The sequence below is a fragment of the Triticum dicoccoides genome, chromosome 3A, assembly GCF_002162155.2.
Source record: "Triticum dicoccoides isolate Atlit2015 ecotype Zavitan chromosome 3A, WEW_v2.0, whole genome shotgun sequence".
Lineage (NCBI taxonomy): Eukaryota > Viridiplantae > Streptophyta > Magnoliopsida > Poales > Poaceae > Triticum > Triticum dicoccoides.
Window position 1 is genome coordinate 38,896,937 of NC_041384.1, and position 6,224 is coordinate 38,903,160.

A 6,224-nucleotide genomic window follows, 5' to 3' on the forward strand; every position below is an offset into this window, starting at 1 on the left:
AAATTTAGGGACGTGGTTCCCCAAATTAGTACCACCTTATCACTACACCACGGTACGTTATTTCCTATCGATGTGTGTTGGGAAAGTTATCAATTACCGACCAATCGTTGGTTGAGAAAGCCCTCGTCGGACTGTTGGTTGGGAAAGCTTTCATACGCCGATCAACAGTCGGTCGGGAATGAATGCACAAATGCCATCGAGCGGTCGGTCGGCAATTCTTGTATACCCTTTGAACTATGGGTCGGTAAATAACGCCGACCGACCGCATGTGGCTAAATGGGCCAAGCGCGCGACGAAAAAATTTAGCGCCAAGTTTTGGCCCAGCCCGCGAACGTCGCTGCTCTTTCCTTCCCAGTACCGTGAAATCCCTAATTCCCCACTACTAGCCGCCGCTCACGCCGCCCCCAACATCGCGACGCTCACTGCTCTCTCCGGTCGGCCGCTGCACCGCGCCGTCGCCCTCAAACCCTCCTGCCGCCCCCACAGCACCCATCCCCCCCCGAGATCGAACCCTCTCCACCACCAAGGTGCTCCATCCCCACCCCGTCACCAAGAACTCCGGCCTCTTCGTCATCCTGGGTGCCGGGCAGATCCCGGGGAAGACTATGTCGGACGTGGAGAAGCACTTCCCACGCTATCTTGCTCCTCCACTGCCGGCCCCACGTCGTCCTGCCTACCAGTGCCCCCCACGCGCCTGCTCCCCGCCGTTGCCCCCTCCAGGTTGCCGGCGGCGGAGATTTATGTCCGTGCGAACATCCCGGTGAGGCATCTCTCTCTCTCTCTCTCTCTCTCTCTCTCTCTCTCTCTCTCTCAACTGACAACCAAATTCATCTCACAGATCGGAAACATCAGTGCCAGTGGGTTCTTCTTCAGAGACCATCCATTTGACGTTCTGCCCCGAGTCCCGATGACCTTCTTATGTGCGGATGTCAAAAGACATGCCTTCTTTGTACCATTCGCGAGACCAAAGTGAGTTCAGAGTGTACGTATTTCTCAAATTAGTTCTTGAGTGGACTATTTGTATCTATGCTCTTCAATCATTGCAAACCTATTTCTGATATTCCCGTTGTGCTTCTGTTGGACAACTTCAGATTTGTGGGCAAAAAAAAATCCATAATCAAACATTTATATGTATAAATCTTATTCAATACAAATATCCTTTGTCCTTGCCAACGGGCACCCAGAAAACATTATTTGTTTGAAGTAAAGTACCCACATGTAGCATTTGAGAGGGGATACAAAATAGTTTTGTAAAATAAGCTGGCCATAATCTGAAATCTGATTCTGAACTCTGTCGTGTTTTCTACAGCACTTACATGTTAATGACTTAATGTAGATGGAATTGGATTATGAAACCAGCCTTACCATGATAAAAGTACTGAACCTGACATCTACAAAAATATATTCCTTGCATAATCTCTTGCTTTTCCTTGATGAGAAGCCTTATGTTCAACTTGTATATTTCAGATTTTGTTTTTTCAAGTTATTTTTGTATGGACAATGTATGATACAACCTGTATAATATTGTTGGTGAACATTTATAGCAGTGCCTGACAAAAGAAGGCAGCCAAACCTACTAACCAGCGGGATCCGAATGATGTGTGGATTTCCAAAAGGTATTTTCTTATACTGTTACACCATGTTTGATATTGATTTCATGAATTCCTGCTAAAACATCATTGTTTCCTGTGAAGTTCAATTCCTGTAGCACCTATTTTGTTTCCTGTGATCCACATGTTAGGCAAAGAAATGGTTCGATTATGTAAAGTGTAGTCCTTGAAAACTAAATTAAATAGCTAGATAAGCACTGCCCATTAGTTTTCTCCCTCCTCCCCTCTCTACCTGCAGTGTACAGATTTCAACCCCCGGTGATGGAGTCATGCACCACATCGGCCCAGCGCGCAATTTTATGTAAAAAAACTAGCACTACTTTGATTCATGGATTGATTTTTCTATGAGCGAGCAGTAGCGTTTCCTGCTTTCAGCATGTTGTCTATTCTACATATATCTATTTAACTTGTGTGAATCCTTTGTTTCAGACCTAAAATGTTTCCTCAAAATTAATAATTTGTGCCCTGTGAATCATTGCTGCTATCCTCTGTAGAAACGCCCAATTTGAAGCGGGATCACTAAGCATATTGATCACCATCTAAACATATTGGTGTCACATTTCAAGATTGATCTGTCATTGAATGCCATTTAGTGGACGTGTGTCAGCTTAAGAGTACAAATATATGAAGCATTTCTCCTCTTGTTATTGTACTTAGTTTTCCACCGATGACAGGAAGAAGAAGGCCATTCACAAGACCACGACCACTGATGGCAAGATCACGACCTTGAAAATGGTAGTAATGAACACCATTCTTGGTATCGAAGAGGTCAACATTGTCAAGGATGACTTAGTTATCCAATTTCAGAATTCGAAATGTGAAATGTTGACATGTTATACCATTACTTCTATAGAATTGAGGATCCACTTAAACATTTCTTCTAACATTGGTGATTCTTGATTTCTCCCAGTGCAAACATCCATCACAACACATGGGTAGTCACTGGAACACCACCGTTGAAAAGTAACTCTTGCTTTAGAATCTTCATGGCTTAATTGTTTCGTCGAGTAGCCTTATTTTTCTGGAGCAACATAAATATCTTTAAGATATGTCAAACTGCTTTCGCAGGCAGTGATCTGAATTTTATTTGTACATCTACTTTTAAGTTTGATGGGTATGTAAATACTATTAATGTACATGGCATAATATGATATCCACTTGAACTCCTTGTCAATATTCAATATCAAAGTTGAATATGTCCGCCTTGCCCCAAACTCCAGTCTTAGTCACTGCAATTTAACTTTATTTATATATGCAATAAAAGTAGTTGAAAACCAAACTGGTAAATTCTAGTTGTACCATATTTGTTCTTTGAGAGTTGCACTACATTCTTTGACTTGACATAACTGCAATTTCACCTTTGGCCCTTTATTTTTGACAGAGCTGCAAGATATTCTGGCAACACTTATCAACCAACTGGTAAGTCCCTTTACATTCTCACATTAGTCCAATGGTTGCCTATGTTTCCGGAAAAATATCGCCATACTTGAAATGGAAGACAGTAAAACATTTGAACCAAACTAGTGCCTCTATACCATGCCTCAATAGGAAATTCCTTTTCGACAGGACCTGATAACATGGATAGCCTGTGAAGCTATATAGCGATGTACCTCTTCTGGTTGTTGATTATTAAAATTTTATTGTTTGACACTCATCTCCACCCAATTAACTTTCAATGACCAGGAGCTAGTCATCCATGGTGGCAACGACATCGGGAAGATCTCACCTTGCTTTTTTACTTGGATTTATAGCCTGGGTTTGTTGGTGAAGTAATGATCGAAGGAGATATTAAATTGTTGTCTGTGGTAGCAAATGGCTTGCCTACAACAGAGGACTTTGAGCATGTCACTGATTTGGAAATATTGAAGGTTCCACCTGTCCCCATGGATAAATTCCTTTATCTTTTTATTGGGTTAATCTCTACAGCAAATAATTTTAAACGTAGAATAGTGGTTCGTAGAACTGGGGTATCATGCGTGGGTAGTGACCACCTTATTGAAGATCCTTCTTCCTGTTTTGATTGCATTTTCATTCACTATGTACTTGGTTACACCTTGTCACAAGACAACACTCTTCAAAATTTTGTCAAAACTCTTCTTGTGTTCTGTTTATTCTAGAATTACAGCTCCTCACTTCATGGTCAATACTTATGTGCCTCTTTTGCTGCCTTTGATAAAATCATAAAAATGAGGTGGTGAACGAGGAGCTATGGAATGAAGCACAGACATATGGAGACATCAAGTTGCTGCTGTTTGTTGATTATTATAACAAGTGGTACATAAATTCATATGTATCTTTTTATGGCACAGGGAAACTCTTTGCTTGACGGAAACTTAAAAAAAACTAATGATGGAAACTTACTACTACTGGCGTTTTGGATGGCCATGTGTACTATTATCATTTATCATGTTGCAGATGCTTAGCAAATGCCTTCGCAGCTATCTGTTCTTAATCGTCTGATTTCTTGCTCCTTTCACTTACTCCCTCCGTTCCATAATGTAATGCGTATAGATTTTTGGAAAAGTCAAACATTACAAACTTTGACTAAGTTTATGAAGAAAAACATTTACATTTAGAATGCCAAACATATATTATTAGATTCATCATAAGATGTATTTTCATATTTTATATATTTGACATTGTATATATAAATAGTTTTTTCTATAAACTTGGTCAAAGTTTGTAAAGTTTGACTTCATAAAAAAATCTATAGGCACTACATTATGAAACGGAGGGAGTATGTAGGAATGGCAAGTTATCCCCCATGGGCAATAGACCAGGATAAATTGGATGTCAGGATATAGCAAAAGAAGTTTACAGGAAACACAAAAGAGGGGAGCAAAAGGTACATGCTCTTCTAAAATTTGTAGAAGGGCTTCCCCTTTTCTCGTTAGTGATAATGAATTCTCTTCAGTTGCTTTCATATGAAATGATATTGAAGGAAGCTTATAGAAAATACAATGTTCTCCATTTGTGGTGCAGAATATTAACTGTGGATTTTGACTTGCAGATTTTCAAGCTGGAGGATGTCCTCCAAGATGAAGAATGAAAGCTTTGATGTCAAGTATGAGAACGATGCAAGGATCTTTTTCGAAGGCTATGAGGATGGGCATGTAGTTGCTTCCCCACTAGTAGGAGCCAAGGCAGACAATGTGCCTTTTAGACAAATTCTAGAAAACAAAACAAGGATTTTTTGCTCTCAGACAATGAACCATAACGTATAGGACTCCTCTTTTATACTCCCAAGAGTATGTACTCCCATGTCTAATCAGGTGTTTGACTAGTGGATAATCCTGCCCCGTGGCTAACCGGCTATGAAACAACCTCCTATACAAACGAGCAATCTGGTGGATGGCCGTTTTGCATGCACCGTGGCCTACTAATTGAATATTTAAAATCTTAACTATCTAACAAACACATGAATGAGTATATACTACATTGGATGACGTACATGATAGTTAAGCTAGCAGTATATGTTTTCCTTAATTAAAAAGCACATACTCCAAGTACAAAAAGCAGTCTGCACTCCATTGGGTGATACGTGGTATATACTATACTCTCCTTGTTAGAAAAGCAGTATATGGTTATTCAAAAAATAGTATATACTTCATTGGATGATTAGTAGTATATACGTCATTGAATTGGAAAACAGTATATACTTTAGCGGGATCTCAGATAATTTATTTTTCGCTGGTAGTATACGCATGATGTTGTCTTTTTTGAAGGAGCGTATACTTATTTTATGTTTGTTGAATTGGAAGTATACACTTAATAGAACTGAAAGAAAATAGGTAGCTCTCTCATCAAGAAAGATCTAATTTTTTTTAGAATGTAAATATGTACAAACATTATTGTAGGAGTATATATAGCCTCTTGGGAAGTATATACTTGTTAAGTGGCAGTCAACAGGATACATACTTTTCTGGTAGAGGTACAAGAAGTTGTATCATATACCAAATATTTTTTCAGAATGCAAATACGTACAATTTTAAAGGAGTTTATATTGCCTATTGGCAAGGGAGTATATACTTGTCAAGTGGCCACAACAAGATGCCTACTTAATTTTCACCTAGAGTTGCAGGAAGTTGTATCATGTAACAAATATCTAGAAAGCAAATACATAGAATTTTAGACGAGTTTATACTGCCTCTTGGGAAAGGAGTATATACTTGTCAAGTGGCAACAACGTACATACTTCTCTGGTGGTGCTACAGGAACCTGGATCTTATAACGAATTTGTATCTTGATCAGAACATGCAACTACTCTTACATTTTTAAGAACGATTAAATGCTAGAAAAATAGGGAGTACAAAAAAGATAGTATCTTCCATCAAGCTCCACATGACACCAAATATACTTTAAGAAAAATCGATTGGACGTTCCTCGGTCACATGAATTCTACATGCTTTGCACCCATGGTAACTGTGGCGACACAAGGTGCTTCTTCCTTGTTTCTTCAATCAATTGACGGGTGGCTGCAACGATTAATCCAAGTACAAGATCGGCATTAGTATGGGATATATTTTTAGTCAAAACAGTAAGGGGTTAAAGCACAACTACATGTATATATTCATCTTTTATTAAAATACACTAACTAGATGACGGAAGGGATCG

The 6,224-nt window shown here is 39.3% G+C and overlaps 1 long non-coding RNA gene across 6 annotated transcripts; it reads left to right on the forward strand.

Annotated features, from left to right (window-relative positions):
• Positions 1-355: 355 nt before the first annotated feature.
• Positions 356-4,953, forward strand: LOC119266916. 6 transcript variants are annotated; one of them, XR_005132203.1, is made up of 8 exons: positions 356-760; positions 839-969; positions 1,545-1,616; positions 2,285-2,573; positions 2,992-3,029; positions 3,294-3,884; positions 4,324-4,455; positions 4,621-4,953. It is a non-coding gene; the product is annotated as an uncharacterized LOC119266916 (long non-coding RNA). The 6 variants fall into 6 exon arrangements; XR_005132204.1 differs by having other exon boundaries at positions 357-760; positions 1,548-1,616; XR_005132205.1 differs by having other exon boundaries at positions 358-760; positions 2,285-2,378.
• The last annotated feature ends 1,271 nt before the right edge of the window (positions 4,954-6,224 follow it).